We start from the raw sequence: 18313 nt of genomic DNA on the forward strand, positions 1-18313 counted from the left end.
TAATCTCTCTCTCTCTCTTTCACACACACACACACACACACACACACTCACACACACACACACACATACTTTTAGTGCCTTGAGATTAAAGTCAATGAAAACATGCACATTCTATTCTTCTTGAGACTTTCCTGCCTTGCATTCTTTCCTTGGAGCAGTTGGGAAGTCACAGCTCAGGAGGAAGGAACTGAAAAGCCTACTTCTGCTGGTCAGGTCTTAGCTGACAGTAGGCCCACCAATGAGAATCTGCCAGGTATCCTGCTCCACTGTAGTGAAACTCCCTCTTTTTGCAGATTAAAATCCTGTGAGACCTTTAAGCTATACCAGCAGTGCACAAAGACCTCCTTTTCTGTTCATTTTGTTTCCCCCAAGGACCGTATTAGAAACTCCACCCCAAAACCCACTAGATTAGTAGCTACACACAGGTATCATTTGCAGTAAAAACATTCCCAAGTATTCTGTGGGAGTATACTTCTTAAAGCTCTGTTCTCCTTCATTTTTAACCGACTAACCACTAGAGACTTTTCAGAGTCCCTTGGACTGCAAGGAGATCCAACCAGTCCATCCTAAAGGAGATCAGTCCTGGGTGTTCATTGGAAGGACTGATGCTGACGCTGAAACTCCACTACTTTGGCCACTTGATGAGAAGAGCTGACTCATTTGAAAAGTCCCTGATGCTGGGAAAGATTGAGGGCAGGAGGAGAAGGGGACGATAGAGGATGAGATGGTTGGATAGCATCGCCGACTCAATGGACATGAGTTTGGATGGGCTCCGGGAGTTGGTGATGAACAGGGAGGCCTGGCGTGCTGTGGTTCACAGGGTCACAAAGAGTCGGACACGACTGAGTGACTGAACTGAACTGAACCACTAGAGAAATGCCACACATAAAACCGGCTCCAAGAAAAGCAGAGCAAGATACTGTGGAAGTCAAGAACTTGGTTTCTGGGTCATCTGGAGAGCTTACAGAGAGTTAGACTGCAGATAAGCGGAGGTGGTCTGTTCCTGGGACTCGACTCACAACTGATGGCTGTGCCTCTGCTGGAGCTTTCCCAAGGATATAAGACTTCTCTGAGATTTAATGTGTAAGTCCAGAAACATTGTTTTACCTACACTGGGGACATCACAGGTGCCATTCAACGAAACAGAAGAAAGAACAAAAGCTTCAGGATCCCAGGAAGTAAAGGTCTCAGCAAATGGTAAGGTCAGAAGACAGACTGACCAGAAGCTTTGGGGCAAAGTATCACCAATAACAGAAATATAATGCTTTATTTTACATTCCTTTGGGACATTTGCTTACTCTAGGAATGATGCCCAGTTAAATCAGAATTGCTGATCATGGAGAAAAAGAATAAAAATATTTACTATTCAGCTCGTGTCTGTGTAAATTCCAACTTTTCCTGGAGCTGAGAGAAGCAGGTTTCAGACTAAGTAAGCCCAGCATTACTACCAAGTCCAAAGTTAAGCAAAGTATCGATGGCACATGCTATCAACCACCTTCCCAGGTGCACAATATTCTTGCAGAATCAGGCACAGAGATGACTGAGGTAGGCAGGATACTATGCATCTTTTTATATTGCAGATGACATATTTTGGTGCACTGAGCAATGCATTTAGCCAGTGGATTAATCCCACAAATTACTTACTGAGCACCTACTATACATGCTAAGCTCAGTCCCAAGTGCCCGGGATTCACCGGTGAAGGAAAAAGAGAAGGGCTCTGTCCTGAAGAGTACATATTCCAGAGGGAGGACAGTGAATAAACACAAATAGCAAGGTCATTTTGGACTGTGATGAATGTTAACAAGAATATAGAGCATATCTCACAGAGCAATCTGGAGAGACGTGGGCACCACTTGGATCGAGTGGTTAGGAACCATTCTCTTGAGCTGAGATCTGAAGGATGAACGGAGCAATTCAGACAGAGAGAAGAAAAGTGTGAACGTTCTGAAGCAGGGTGGAACTGGTCATGTTCCTGGAACAAGAGAAAGCCCAGAGTGGCTGTGACACAGGGCCCAACAGGGAGAGCAGTGAGAAGTGAGCTGGGAAAAGCAAATGAGGGCTGGAGCATGTAGGGCCCTGGAGGTGCTGGCAAGAAGTTGACATTTTATTCTTAATGAGACGAAGGCTACTAGAGGGTTTTACATAAAAGAGTGCTGTGAGCGTATGTGCTTTATGAAGATGACTCAGGTTGCTGTGCAGAGAAGCGGATGGAGAAAGCCGAGAGGGCAAAAAGAGCAGCTAGCATATTACTGCAATAGTCCAAGTACAAAATGATGGTGGCATGGACTTAGGTGGTGGTGATGGAGACAGAACAGTCAGTGGAGAGGTAATAGATTCTGACAAAAGAGCTGAGAAAATCTGCTGATGGACTGACTGGGTATGCATGGGGAAAGTGAAAATAAAAAAGAAGACACCTGGATACTTCAAGCTGATTTAAAAAAAAAAAAAAGCCAGTTTTGGGTAGGTATAGATATGGCCATGCCAATGGTCCAGTCTACAGTCAGGCTTAGAAGAATCTGTTGGACTGACCCTAGGATCCAGATGAGCCCCATTCTCTCTTCATAGAACTGAATTAGTTTAGGAAGTGAGTTCAGCACGCTCACTGAGAGCCTGGGGTCAGATGTAAACAGACTCTGCTTATGGAAATCTGTCTGGAATTGACCCACGTTTCCAAACTGTTCCACTAGTCTTTAAATATTTATGGTATTTTTTGAAATGGCTTTATGTGGTGAAATGTCTGGAAAACATTGCTTACTTTTGTTTTAGAGAGGAAAATAAATAATACATATGAACATTATAAGGCTCTGAAGTCTTGCGACAAAAAAACCCTTTTATCCTAACACATAATATTAACATCCATCAGTATTCAGTTTGAGAGACATGGGTTTAGGCGCTATAGGTCTCTCCCTGTAGTTCTCCTCTCCCCCGGAATTCAAGCAACAGAAAGAAGAATAGCAGCTACTATTTATTGAGCACTTACCTTATGTAAGGTGCTTTATATCATGATCTCCCTTGCTATACACACAATATACAGGTGCTGTTTTAATTTACAGCTTGTGTGTCATCCTTTGCTTATCCTTGTGTGTTATCCTGTGTTGTGATGATGTGATACATCCATCTAGCAAAAACAGTCACCTTTCTATTCAGGTCATGTGTATCAACAGTGCTCACTCACAGTATTTCCTCACAAAGCATTCATGATAAAGACCAAATATTCTTCATTTTATCACTTCTTCATTTACTTACCCAGCTACAGCTAACAGTAAGAGTTTGCCACCCCTACCACTGCCTCCCTCCTCTTTCTGTAGTCTTCCCCATCACTACTGTCCTTCTTCCTGTTTACTCCACCCATTTCTAAACAAGAAACTGTTTTAGGACAGTTCTCATGCTTTCAACACCCTTGGCTTTAGAATCCTTTGTCTCTCCCTCAAAGAGAATGCCATGCTTTCCAAACATGGCTGTTGTCACATCTAAATCCACAGATTGGTGATCTAGAGCCCATAATAGTCCTCAGCTGCCTGGGAACACCCCCCCACACACACACACACACACTTGTGTGTGTGCACTCATTTCACCAAACCTGTGAACAGAGAGAAGACTTTCCCAGAATTAAACAACAAATCATTGGGGAATGAGAAGGTCTCTGCATTCTAGGCCACTATAACATGAGAAATTATGGTCACTACGTGGCAATGCCATTTACACTGGGCAAAATAATGATAACACTACCCAGAAACATAAGCCAATCACCAGCTGAAATATAGCCCCTGGGGAGGAACCCAACCTGCTCTCTAATCCACACAGCAATTCAATGAAGCAACTTAAGCAGGAAATGAAGAGCCTGCTGTTTAATCAAATGTGTAAAAGGAATTTAGAGGGAAAATGCAATTATCTAAGCAGTCAAATGACCAAATAGTGGAGTTAATAAATCTCAAGCATTGGTTTTTCTTACAGGATTTCATATCACCTTCATGGTTTCTTTATTTTTATGTTAAAAAAAAAAAGAGAGAGAGAGAGAGAATGCCCAGATAGAGTATATAACAACAAAAAAAAATACAGTTTATTATCATCCAGGTTATATTTAACACGTTTTTTTCACAGAAGACAAAGAAAAACACAAAGACTCTTTTCCAGTTGTATTTCTCAGAGAGAAAACTGTTAACTTTGAAACTATTATTTAAACAATATGATCCACAAATAGCTGAGCAAGTTTTATTAAAAAATAAGTCTGCAGTGAGTACTGAATTTATTATACCCGACATTGAGCAAAGACTTGAATGTCTGGCCTCTGCTCAAAACACTTCCCGATTCCATTCTCCCTTCTAGACATCCCCCAGGAAAGGAAATTGAGAAACCCCAAACGAACTCACACCTGAAGTGGATATCCTTGTGCTGGGGTTTTTTTCTTTGATCATTAGCCAGCCCCTGGTGCATGCAGAAAATTACTCTTTTGTTGAACATGATACAGACACCAATTATTGCATAAAGTGAAAGGTTTCACCCTTAAAATAAATAGCTAAACCAGGAAGTCTGCTTCTTGGCATGTGGCTGCTGGCAAGGCCAAGGCCACACAGGCTAAGAAAGGAAAGAAAACAGAAAAAGGCAAGGACAGAAGAAGGGTAGGGAGAACAAAGCAAAAATGAACAGATTTCCTGAAAGATTCTTAGGACTCTGAGGAGAAGCCAAGTGAATTTCCTGCGTCTGATGTAGACCTCTGTCTGCTCCAATTAATTGTAGCACTGCAATTATAGCTCATGGTGAAGACCCAAGGATGGGAATGCCATTGGGAAAGTGAAGGTGAACGTTCTGAGCACTTGTGAATTCTGCCTCCATTTCCAAGCAGGTTTTGTGAGCTGGGCTGGGCCATCCAGAAGCCACACCTGGGTCCTGATAGGGACCCTGACAATGAAGGGGACTCTGATTTCGTCTGAGCTCAATGAGGGAATCTGGAATCCTGCTTCAAAAGTTTTAGCTGCTCTAATAGAAATTCCACACTGGTGTGTCAATTTTTCACTAACATCTACATGAGCCAGGTATGCTGGTGAGTCACCAGGAATTTTAAGTTCTCCATCCATTTTATTTTTCTCTGTTGCAAATGTTATGCCAAAAAATTGGGTCCTTCTCCATAACAGAAAATATGCCTAGTTAGTGTAACCCTGAAGGAAACCAGTAGGACATGCTAGCCATAGGTTTTGAGAAGAAAAACATTCTTCTTACTCCTGGAGTGAGGTAGGGAATGAATGAGTGAATAACATGTATTAAGTTAATGTTCATTAACAAGCAAACTTCACAACCGCAAGTACTGATCTATACCCCTAGATTCAGATAGAAATCAGGACTAACAGAAGTGAAATACCAAACTAGAACAAGCATAGCAATCAAATTAAGGGAAATTTAGTAATATACATCCTTCTCTTCATTAGTTTCCACAGGAATTTGTTTTTGTGAGGGCAGTGTATTTGAACTATAAGTAGATGGTCACATTCTCCAAGTAGCGAAACTTAAGTCAATTAAGCAGTAAAATTTATGTGTGTGTCTGTGTATATAGTCTACCCTGGAGCACAGCCAATTTCAATTCAATTCTGACACTACAAGTGGCCTTATTAGGAAAGCCACAGACAACACTGGGCTGGTCCCCGCTTCAGAACCAAAAGTCAGCACAATTTAGCATACTGAGGTTGTCTAGTGGGATTCAGGAACTAGAGGGCAGTTACGGCACCATGCATTAAGCAGGACTGAAACATCTGCTTTGGCCTCTGCTTCCTTACTGGGTTCACCCTCTCAAGTCACTTGATTTAACCTCCGAGGTCAAGGCCAAAAGAGCAGTGCCCTCAGCTGTAACAAGAGCCCTGAACTGATTTAGAGAGAAGGCATGGGGACCCGGGCAGGAACTTCATCAATTCCTGTTGAGGAAACCCAGGATCTGGTCATGGGCCAGGCAACATGGTGAGAAAGCAAGATGCATTCCAGAAAACAAAATAGGGTCCATGCAACACTTTCAATGACTTTTGTAAGCTGTGAACATTTATGAAGGTCAGAAAAACGTTTTGTTTTTGTTTTTTTGGTAAGTTCACCAAAAGCTCAAGTAGTACATTTTGGAATTTCGAGGTCTTTCATTAAAAAAAAAGAAAAGATTCCTTGCTCAACCCCAAGAGGATCCAGCATCCTTCATTTCTTGCCCAGTGTTGTAGAATTGCTACTTTCTAAAGTCGAATAATCAAGTGATTCCTTTCTGTAGAATAAATAGCAACTGGAATTCCTGGGCATGAAGACTGGGTGCCCCAAGATGTACTGGTTATATTTCATTCAATGCACACAGGAGGGAGCAAGAGATACAATATGACTTCTGCTTTTACTTGTCCTTTTTTCTCATTCCTGGGCCAGCTTCTCTTTCAAACTCCTCCTCCTTGGGCCATGAGTTAAGAGCTAATCAAATATCCTAACTCCATTAAGTAAATACTGTGACAATCCAACCTAAAACGTCTGCCTCCTTTTATATGGACAGGATTTCAGAGCTGAGTTTGACAGCTCACCTGCTCTAACCCCCGTATTTTATAAATGAAGGGCCCAGTGACTCGCCCAAGTTGGCTCCACCAAGGACAGTACAAGGCTCATTACCGGGGTGCCACTGTCAGTCCTGGGTTCGCTCCAGCCCATCTCTGGCCAGTAAATGGAGGCTTACTGGAAGCTGGTTCACATCAGGGATCACTGTAAACCCAGCCACAGCTGCAGCCAGCGCTGCTGATATTTTCTCAGCTTTGAACCTCTCAAGACCGCTGAATCCTCATGGTCTCACAAATTCATTCACCTGCTGCTTATATATGCGGCACAGGCCAGTACCCTGAGACAGTTTAAGGCTAACTAAGAAAACGGGGTGAGGGTGGGGATGAGTGAACAGAGGCAACTGAAGTCAGAGCTGCAGAACTGTGCAGATTGTGCTGCAAAGGCTCACTGCCAAGCAGACACTGTCTAGACTTTAACTGGCCTCTCTGGGGTGGCGGGGGTGGATGAGGACGGGGAGCAAGGCCGGAAAGCCTGCTTGCTTTTTGTTCAGCTAATGCAAACACATGACACAACCTCTGACGGGTTCCGGGCTGGGAGTTCACTCTGTTTAAGACATTTCTTCCTCGGAGCTGGAATTCAGCTGTGGGCTGAGGGAAGTTGTGCTAATCCGGCAATCGGGGCAAGCTAGGAATGCTTTTCTCAATTCCTGGGGAATCATAGTTCCCCAACTAGACTGAGTTGGACAGAAGCCAAAAGCAGCACATTTTTGGTTGCAAAACAATAGATTTTTAAAAATTTCCATTTGTATCATCTTAGGTTATCCAAATCCACAAAAACAAAGAACTGGCTTTTGATGGAGGCCAGTTATGAAAACGTTCTAAGACCCTAAAATGATACTGATTTACAAAATGTATGGAGGAGAAATGGCCACCATAGTCCAATAAGCATCATACATCTGAGAGAAAATGGTGGGTTTGGGGAGCTCTGAACAGCAATTAGAAACACGGTGACCCTCTGGGAGGTCAGAAAAGCCCCAGGACAGGGCATAGAGACTTGTAAGCAGAGCACAGGATGGGGTCAGCCCAATTTGCCCCCTTGGCCAGCCACTGTTGTGCAGTCGACAGTGTGGACAACCATACCCAGACACTTAGCTGGAGGTTTACAGCTGTCTTGCCGTTTGGTCTTATTCAGTGTGGAACAGTTGTGAATACATCTGAAGGACAAGGACACTGCTGTAAAGCATCTCCTGAGTCATTGACCATTATGCAGCAAGCACTCTGATGGGACATCTACACTTCACTGTGGTTCAAAGAAACCCCTGGACGTGAACCAAGTCGAGGCCATGTCCATGCTGATGTGGCTAGAATGGCCATGACCAGGCCTGAAACATTGATCCAGGCACTTGTAGCTGATAGAGTGTGAAGTGGTAAATAACAGAGCTTGGGCAGCTGTTCTGAGTTTGAGTTACCTAGAGAAAAGGTCTTTGCTTTGTTTTCAAAGTCACTTTCATAAATAAAGCTAAGAGGACCTTAAGCACACTTGAACACAGAGTATTTGCACTGAGAATTGAAGTCCTGGATTTGTATCCTGGCTTTATTATTTATTTACTAGGTGGCTGATTTGGGGTAACTAACCTGAATCCTCTGAGCTATGGTTTCTTCACTGATAAATGAAGATTATAGTAACAGCATCATCATGTTGTGAGCATTAGATAAGGCTCTTTGCCTCTCCCTGCTTTTGTCTGGCTAACGCCACTCACATTTGGGGCTCAGCTTGGGGACACACCCTCTCTGAGGCTTTCCTGCAACCCACAGTGATGGGTTAGGTTGTCAGCCCTGTCCTAGCACTTACCACAGTGGGTCACCCTGTCAGCCTCCCCTACTGGCCTGCAAGCTCCTTGGGGACAGGTCTGTGTCTTAGTCACCAGCACTAACTCTGAGTGTCATAGAGAACAGGCTTGTGATACTTTCTACTTGCCTTCCTTGCGTTTACTCGGAGAAATGTTATTTTGTCCCAGACGGATGAAGCAAAATAATGCATCAAGATTGTGTGCACTTTTCTTTCTGTATGAGATGTGAGCCTGGTGCTCTGTGCATATTTTGGCAGCTCCTAAGGCAGCCCAAACACTCCACAATGACCTCTCTGTTAGGGTGGAGGAAGGAGATGAGAAAGAAGAGGAAAGACAAGAAAGTAGAGGGGAAAAGATGATGTAAGCAACACAGGGAGCAATAAAGAGACAGGCTCCGGGGCCTGGGAATTGGCAACCACGTGAGGCTGCAGTCAGGGCTGGCTGCCAGACACAGCAGTGCCCAGCAGAGGATTCAAGTTTGTGTGCAAAACACTGCAGCGCTGCCTTGGTTCCCAAACAGACAAAGCAGCCTGCTCCAGCAACACTTCTACCCTGTCTTTGAGAGAAGGTGTTTATTTTTCAAACAGTGAAAGCAAAGGGATCTATTCCTTTGCCTGATCACATTTTCTAAACCCCAAATTTAGCATCTGTGGCCTGGGAACAGGCCGTGCTATGGGGACTATAGCAAGAACATATGTAAATGACAAATCCCACAGAAAACCGAAGATATCTGGTGGCCACCTCCATATGTCAGAAGGTGGGACACAGGAAAAAACTGGATCTGCAAAAATTCCACAGGAGTCTTATTACCTCTCTTTTTTGCCTTTTCTCACTCCTCTTCCCTTTCCAGTTCTCTTCCTTATTCCCTCAGTCTTCAGAGAGAAGCTATGCTGGCTGACACAGCTCACTGCCTGCGCACAGGAGGTTGATGAGTCCTTAACTCTTTTCTCAGAGGAATGATAGAATTGTGGCTGGACATGCTGGAAGTCTGAAGGCAAGATTGGCTAAGTCTAAGTGGAGGCAGGGTTCTGATATGAATTCTGGGTGACAAAGCATCCACTGAAATAAATACTCCAGTTGTTTTTTAAAAGGTGATCCTTAATCCCTGGAGAGAGTAAAGGAGGAAAGGGGAATTCTGCCAGCCATGAGCATGTGCAAATATGCAAACACGCACACACAACACACACATACACAGCTCTGAAGTTCTTTCAATAAGTAGAGATGCCACCGCCGCCGCCAAGTCGCCTCAGTCGTGTCCGACTCTGTGCGACCCCATAGACGGCAGCCGACCAGGCTCCGCTGTCCCTGGGATTCTCCAGGCAAGAACACTGGAGTGGGTTGCCATTTCCTTCTCCAATGTGTGCAAGTGAAAAGTGAAAGTGAAGTCACTCAGTGGTGTCCGACTAGTAGCGACCCCATGGACTGCAGCCCACCAGGCTCCTCCGTCCTTGCGATTTTCTAGGCAAGAGTACTAGAGTGGCTTGCCATTGCCTTCTCCAGAGATGCCACAAGATTGATAATAATAGCTAACATTTACTGCACTCTATGTGCCAAACCACTCTTCTGATTGTTTTACATGTAACTGTTTGATTCTCACAGCTAATTTATGGGGTGAATACTCCATATCAAGCCCATTTTATAGATGAGGAAACAGAGCCAGAAGGTCAAGTAACTTCCCCAGGTTCACAGAGTTAATAGCCTAGGATTTAAACTCAGGTAATATAGTTTCAGGATTTCCCAAGGGGTGCTAGTGGTAAAGAACCCACCTGCCAATGCAGAAGATGGAAGAGAGATGGGTTCCATCCCTGGGTCTGGAAGATCCCTTGGAGGGGGGCATGGCAACCCACTCCATTATTCTTGCCTGGAGAATCCCCACGGACAGAGAAGCCTCGCAGGCTACACGACTGAAGCAACTTAGCAGAGCACAGTACAGTATAGCTTCAAAGCCTGAGTGCTAAACCATTATGCTATACTTCTCAAGGATAAATCAGTAAACAGAGTAATAACCTCAGCTAGGACACAGGCTGTACAAAGGCAGACAATACCTTGTGAATGTCAATGTGTAAACTGAGAATTCTCTCATTGAAATCATGAGTCAAAAACATTCTGGGAAGAGGCACTTCATTTTTGCAAATGTTTGGTGTTGACTGTGTGCTGTGAGGAGAAGCCTTTTCTATTATCTAACTGACTGACTGGCAGGAGAGATGGCCATTATTCATTTTACAAATGAGGAAAGTGAGCTCAGGGAGGTTAAGTAACTTGCTCATGGTTTCACAGCTCAGCAAGGCCAGAATTCCAACCCGGCTCATTACCTCAAAGCATTTGCTCTTAACTGAAGCTGCAAGTCAGAGGTATTAATTAGGTGGCTTTAAAATGGTAACATCAGCAAGAAAGGGGAAGAGCAGGACTTCTAAGTCAAGGACTCTTTCATTATTTTATAGCTTTTCAATCACAAGAAGTTTTGTAACAGGGTCCACGTAAAAGATAAAACTTGAAAACACCCAGATACAAGAACAAGAGAAGAGACTGAAGAAAGGAACTCAGTGGAAGGGTCAAGTGACAGGAAAATGGGAAAATAAAAGGAAAGCACCAGCACTCAAGGAACAATTTCAGATGAAGTTCCACACAAAAAGCTGCCACCTGCTGGATAGACTGGTCAAGTGGTCTAGATGAACAGGCTGAAAATGGCCCCAGCAGCTCTGGCGGAGCCTCTTAAATTCTGAGAAGGCATCCATCCCACAGCTGCATTGCAAAGATTTCTGCACCAGCAGCAGGAAGTGAGGAAGGAGGTGATGTCGCTCCCTAATGGCCAGGTCCATCTGAGCTGTACAGTAGCTATGCTGGTAGCAGTTACTTCAGAATAGGGACCAATATGGTATTGCTTTTTAGTTCCACTCTATTCTTAATAGAAGCATATGTGCAGACTGACTGGCGTAATGCCTGGCACTGCTGTAGATCAATAAATTGCATTCATTTACTATCATTGAAGGGCAGAATGACAGACTGTGAGGAAAAAGGCAAATTTTGCCTCAGACTCAGGATTTTAATCTTCAATACAATAAAAGGTAGAAAACAGAGACATTTTCCCCACCTCAAGCCAATTCAAGCCAATATCCCATGCCACACACATTATAAACCGCGCATGCATCATATCAGGCTTTTGCCATGTGTCACATGACTTGTTTTGGCAACAGCTTAGTTGGTCATGTATAGTGTCTGGGATCATACAGGAAACATTTTAAAGGTCATAAATTCAGACAATCCTGGGAACAGCTTACTGGTGATGGCTTCCAAATGAGCATATAAAAAGTCTGTGAAGAGATTATATGGAAATTCTCCAACCACAGCAGAAAATGCAGATTTACAGGATATATTTTGTACTCCAACTACCCAAAGAGCTTTCCATTAGCATGTTCTTGCCAGGCGGCTGTTATCTATGACAACAGCAGTTCTTAGAGCCTTAGCAAGAGCAACTATTTATTCCACCAGAAGAGCCAAGACAACTCTAATATTTTTGTTGATGGCCAATGTTAAAAAGTTTGCCTTAGGTTTTAAGATGCTCGAATTCATCTAAAGAACTTAGAAGCTTGAGCTAGGAACAAACTACTGTTTTCCTGACATTTTCATCCATTTCATTTGCAACTCTAGTTCTATCACCCCATGTTGTCTTTGTTTCACATAGTCCCAAACTCTGCCTTCTAAATCACCTTAATTCTGGCTAAAGACATACCACTATCTGGATTAATTTCCAAACTGTATTGACTTTTCCAGCAAAAAAAGCAAATATCTTTTTATATCACACGCAGACTAATGGATTGCTAGTGGCTACCTAGAGCACTGGGGCTTCCCTGGTGGCTCAGTGGTTAAGAATCTGCCTGCCAAGGCAAGAGATGCAGGAGAGGCAGGCTTGATCCCTGGGTCACGAAGATCCTCTGGAGGAGAAAATGGCAACCCACTCCAGTACTCTTGCCTGGAAAAATCCCATGGACAGAGGAACCTGGCAGGCTACAGTCCATGTAGTCACAAAGAGTCAGACACGACAGAGTGACTGAGCATGCACACATACACTGCATTCCTGAGAAGGATTTTCTAACCTTCTCCAGCCTCAGAAGGAAGAATTCTATGATTGATTAGCAAGGTCTGTCATAGGTGAGGGAGAAGGCAGTGATGACACACACATGTTTGTTTCATTTCTGCAGGCGATTTATCCTAGTGTTGCCCTGCTTAGTCTCTCAGTCATGTTCGACTCTTGCGACCCCATGGACTGTAGCCTGCCAGGCTCCTCTGTCCATGGGGATTTTTCAGGCAAGAATACTGGAGTGGGTTACCATGCCCTCCTCCAGGGGATCTTCCCAACCCAGGGATCGAATCCAGATCTCCCACATTGCAGGCGGATACTTTACTGTCTGAACCATTAGGGAAGCCCCTTATCCTAGTGTTGGGAGGTACTAATTTTTATTACCAGTAGCGTCTAGTAGGCACATCACATACATTTGTTAACTGACTAATAATTTCTCTGAAAGGAGGGATGAAAGGCTAGTTTAAGTTTAGGTGGTAGAAGTACAGGCAACTTCATTCTTTGCTCTAGTTTTTTCTATATTCCCTGAGCTTCTTATTAACACATTTCCATATTTTATCAGAAAATACTACTACTTCTTTATTTAAATAAAATAGCAGGATTAGGAGCAGTATTAAGAGGATAAATTCCTCTTGGAAAATGTGAGATGTCACAAGAATCCTCATGATGGCTTTTAAGACATTTTGTCATACTTCTCTATAAGGATAGGGAATTGGAGTGGGGAGTGTTCTGCTTTTTAATTTAAATCATAATAATTTGCTAGAGCCTTAAATTTTTGTAAACATAACTTTTACTGGCATATATTGCTGTTAACTCTTAACTCTTCTCTTGTAGTGGGTTTAAAGTTTTTAGTTTTCAGAATTAATGTGATAGGCATCTTATGTAGAGTCCCTTTAAAAATAATACTGACCAGGGCAAAGTGGTCAAAGGGAATTACTTGTGTTTCTATCCTTGATTTAGTTTCTCAATGTATTATATTGAACCCTGGAATATCTATTGGCAAAACAGTCAAGTCAGCTCCCCCAAAGCCTCCACAAAGTTTGCTAAAATGAATTCATGTCAATAAAGACTGTATTCAACTGTGTTTGTTATGTTTTTGTAGCTAACAAGGAAAACAATTTCCTACTGAAAGCACTGTCACCTATAAGTTAAAATGCTTAAAATAATATTCAAATTGCAAATCTCATATGGAGAGCGTCCGTTTACCTTTTCATTAATTATTAAAGGCTCATTTAATTCATTGTTAAAACATGAATTAAAACTTGCCAAAACTTGTTAGTAGGGCCAGACATTAAGAGATTGGACTAATTAAATGATAATGATCATCAAGTGATGAAACATAACCTTGATCATATCTATTCCTCACTTTTTTCGTTGTAACTATTTCCACACACCCTGCATTTATGGCCTCCTTACTGCATCAATTCCCAGTCTTGATTGGGTGGTGGCTGCTGCTGCTGCTAAGTTGCTTCAGTCGTGTCCGACTCTGTGCGACCCCATAGATGGAAGCCCACCAGGCTCCCCCATCCCTGGCATTCTCCAGGCAAGAACACTGGAGTGGGTTGCCATTTCCTTCTCCAATGCATGAAAGTGAAAAGTGAAAGTGAAGTCGCTCAGTGTCCGACTCTTAGCGACCCCATGGATTGCAGCCTACCAGGCTCCTCCATCCATGGGATTTTCCAGGCAAGAGTACTGGAGTGGGGTGCCATCCCCTTCTCCAGTGGGTGGTGGCTACATGGGTATATTCATAAGTAAAAGTTCTTCAAGCTATACGTTAAAAATTTGTGCACTGTATTAATGTAAAAGAACTTTAAAAATCAAGGGACATCCTCTGTTAATGTAAAAAAAAGCAATAATAATAATAGTGAGGATACTTGTTCATCAGGTAGTTATAATCTTACATATTTTAGCTGCCACCATTTAAATCTCACGGCCCACCATTAGATTGTAAGCAACCTGAGGGCAGAAACCACGTCCTGTACTTCATCCATGACTCTGCCCTGTGTGGGGCATGCTCAGCCTGCAGCAGGGAATACTGCCTGATGGGCACCGGGAAGGCAAGGTCTGTGCTGTTGATGACTCACTCCTAGAGAAAGCATCTCACACCAAAGTCACAGGTGACAGAAGATGGCACCTTAAGAGAAAAGCATGCATTTGACCTGCAGGACATCAGTCACCTAGCTTACAAAATGAACCCATCTAAAGATAAGTTGTTTTTCAATCCTATAATATCTGGTGTCCTTAAGCTAATACTATTGTGGCTACTAGAAATTTCTGTCTGGATGTCCATTTATTTAAAAGGAGTAGGAAGAAGACACCATGACATTCTCAATTCTCTGTGTGTGACCACTGACATTTACAGCTTATCCTTTACTTTCTCTCTTCTCCTGGAAACATGTATCTTCTTGCCTCACTGAATTTGAAGACTTTATTTCCTTCTTCAAGACATCACATTCATAGCAGCCATGCCCCACCTCACAGCTCCTCCCAAACTCGTTCCTCTGAGCTTGAGAATGGACCCCTGCTTTCTGTTTTCCAATCCAGAGACTTCTATGGGAATTGTGACATATTTCTTCTAAAAATGTTTTCAGTATCCAGGGCTTCAATTTGCAGGGTGCTTGTCCCTCTGTTTTGGCTATTCAGCAGAGTCCCTGCTATATTTTAACATCCCATTTTCTAACAATGACCTCCAGAATCACAGCAAGGAGTTTCTTTGCCAAAGGATAAACAAGACATTATTTTAGTGGTCAATATGCAAGATAGATATCAAAATCCTAGCTTTTCCTGTAGAAGATGTGGGGAATATCAAGGGAAAATGGGGGAAAAAAAATCACACCTTGGCCCACCTGAATCCACTATTAGAATAATTCTCAAAAATATAAAGGCGATCCCACATTGGCCAATAATACCCCTAGTGGCTGATTAACTGTATGTTGATAATAGGGTATGAAGGAGGTTAAGAAATCTGGCTTCAGAGGAAAAATGCACTAATAATCTTCTTGCCTATCTGTATAATTGGTGTTATTCCTGTCACTATTATCTTAAGTGATGCACTCACAGTTTATGGGTTAAGCATCCCCTCCCTGGAATAAGTATTCTGATTTGTGAATCAGTCTTCTGTACTTGTGACTTATCACGTGACCTGTGAATTTATAGACCTGGAATGTTGGAAATCAGAGTGCCAGCAGACATAACCACTAGCAGAGAGTGGAGTGTGCTTGGGCACTTGCCAAGGCTGCCTTCTGGAAGCAGGCAGTTGAGCCACAGGGTCCCTTCCAGCCTATGGTGTTGGACTCAGACCCACCCACTAAGACTCCAGGGCACATACTCTAATACCTGACTTCTCAACCTTTCCCAGCCTCTACTATCCACACTTCTCAGTGAATTGTAGTAATTCTCACTGGGAGAGCGGGTGGGAGGGAGAGTGAGCAGGACCATACAGCCCCCTCCCAAAAGATTCTGAAAAGAGGTAGTTTGCTCTGTGTTGCCACTCCCCAATCCTCATCCATAGCAGACACTAATATATCAAGAGACATGTGCCAACACCCCCTTTAAGAAGACTCTAATGAGCACATGGGAGTGAGCTCAGCTGAATGGGGCGGAATTTTGATGGAGGCTGCCTGAAATATTGAGACAGAAAGAGAGGAAGCAATCAAAAAAGCAACCCTGAGGTGCCAATAAGAGACCATGGAAAACATTCAAAACAGAACACCTTCTTTAATGAGATTTGCTAATAGTTTCTTGAATCCAAGCAAATAGTATTTTTACAGACTGGCACTGATAATGAAGACAACCACCTTTTCTCAAGCTTGGCGCACTTCTGATTCTAGAGGTCTACAGTTGTTCCAAAGGCTTGACTTCTTCCTTCAAATATCAGCATAATTTGTTGTACAATCACATGCTTTAAAAACATGACGAATTGAATCCTTGTGCTTATACTAAATCAAAAAGGACGAAGAAAACTCTTTGTTTTTTAAATTTCATTTTAAAAGCTCAAAAATATTTGTATAATTTTAGCCCTAAAGACTACTAAAGTGGATGTCAATAAAGACAGTAAATTATTTGGCTTTGTTTGCTATATGTTATTATAGCTAACAAGGAAAAATATTTCTACTGCAAGCACCATTAACTACATGATAAAATGCTGAAAGTAATATCTAAACTGCTAACACTAATTTATCGTTTCATTAATAATTAAAGGTACGTTGCCAAATGTTACCAGGTCCAGACACCAAGAGACTGTATTCATTAAAAAATAACCCTTAATAATCTGGGGTCATGAGATGAAACCTACATCATACCTGCTCTTCACATACCTTGAGTTCACAGCCTTCTTTCTGCACCACTCCTCTCCTCAGTTTTCATGCCTCAGCACTTCTAGATTTTGCCTCTCTCCCCTCAGATTTTGCCTTGGGAATTCTGTGAGAGTACCTTCTGCTCTTCCACCTCAAGCAGGAAATTGCTGCTGAGGGAACTTCCTATGAGGGCTAAGCTTTTCCCTGCAATGCACTGGGGGGAGGGGGTGTAGTACAAACAGCTTCTGAGAATAGATCCCAGATCTTGGGCTACACAGCCTTGTGACGAGTGAACCTATGGCCCCCTCACTCCTCACACTTGCATTCCAGCTCACAGAGCGATTTCACACACTAGCTGGCAATTCCTAAAACTGCAGTAAAACAAATCAGGGATTCTCCTCAACCATCAATGGACTGTAGTTTTTGCCTTTTGAGGGCAACAGCAGGGATGCAAGGGTGTTCCTTAGCTAGGATTAAATCAGCCAGTGAAGAAGGGTCCTCCCTCAAACTCAAACCCTGGAAAACAAACTGCGTAAGAAACTTATCTGGAGTTCAAGATGAGCTCTGCCAGTGGAAAGAGCTGAGTTCAGATCCTTCTTCAGAACTAACTAGCTGTGTGACCTTGGGCAGGTTACCTAACCTCCTGGAACCCATTTCTTCCCCTGTAAAATGTGGATAACAAAAGTGACCCTACAAGGTTCTGGGAAGCTTTAATTGAAATGATGTATGCAGATCAACCAAGGTCTGCTCTATGCCAAGAAGTACATGGCAAATATGAAGTCCTTGTGGGAGGTAGTGGTTAAGAGCCTGGGGTGTGATGCCAGACTGTCTTCAAATCTCACTTCTACCATTTAACAACTTAGGACTTTAGATAAATTATGTGACCTTTCTGACTTAGTTTCCCCATCATTCAAATGGAGTTTTATTACAACACAAGTAGATATCCCAAAAAATCAGCTCTTTTAAATTTAATACAGTATTAGTTGCTCAGTCATGTCTGACTCTTTGCGACCCCATGGACTTCTCTGTCTATGGGATTCTCTAGGCCAGAATACTGGGGTGGGTTGCCATTTCCTTCTCCAGGGAATCTTTCCAAACCAGGAATCGAACCCAGGTCTTCTGCACTGTAGGCAGAATCTTCACTGTCTGAGCTTCCAGGAAAGTCCAATTTTTAATTTCACTGGGAGTAAAAACAGCTCCTGTTTCCAGATCAACCAACAATGTAGTAGTGAATTAAATGAGAATTCAGTATAATGTGCATATATTTTTAAATCGTGAAGACCTTGCAGGCTTGGGGCAGAAAAGCTGTGATGCTAAGGGTGGGGCTAAACTGTAATATGAAGAAAAAAATTCAAAGAGGGAGAATAACCACCCACCAGGGAACTATTTCTTTTGTAATGTACATTCCATTTCTTCTCCCTCATGCTTTTTAATTCCTTCCACATTTCCTGCCATAATTATCAAATGTTTGGTTTCTGACCTCACTTTTCTGGAGACTAGAGCCCAGGGAACTTAGAATTGTTTATTTTCTGTCCATAAACCTTTGAGTTAATGGAGGGGCTTGTGAGGGAAGGGTTTGTTGGTTT

The 18313-nt window shown here is 42.8% G+C and overlaps 1 protein-coding gene across 2 annotated transcripts in view; it reads right to left on the reverse strand.

Annotated features, from left to right (window-relative positions):
• Window positions 1-18313, reverse strand: part of FSTL1 (follistatin like 1) — a 57697-nt gene that overhangs the window by 38309 nt on the left and 1075 nt on the right. The gene's annotated exons all lie outside the window — the stretch shown is intronic.

The sequence above is a fragment of the Moschus berezovskii genome, chromosome 1, assembly GCF_049115385.1.
Source record: "Moschus berezovskii isolate FMDL1 chromosome 1, NW_MosBer_1.0, whole genome shotgun sequence".
In the NCBI taxonomy this organism is placed as follows: domain Eukaryota; kingdom Metazoa; phylum Chordata; class Mammalia; order Artiodactyla; family Moschidae; genus Moschus; species Moschus berezovskii.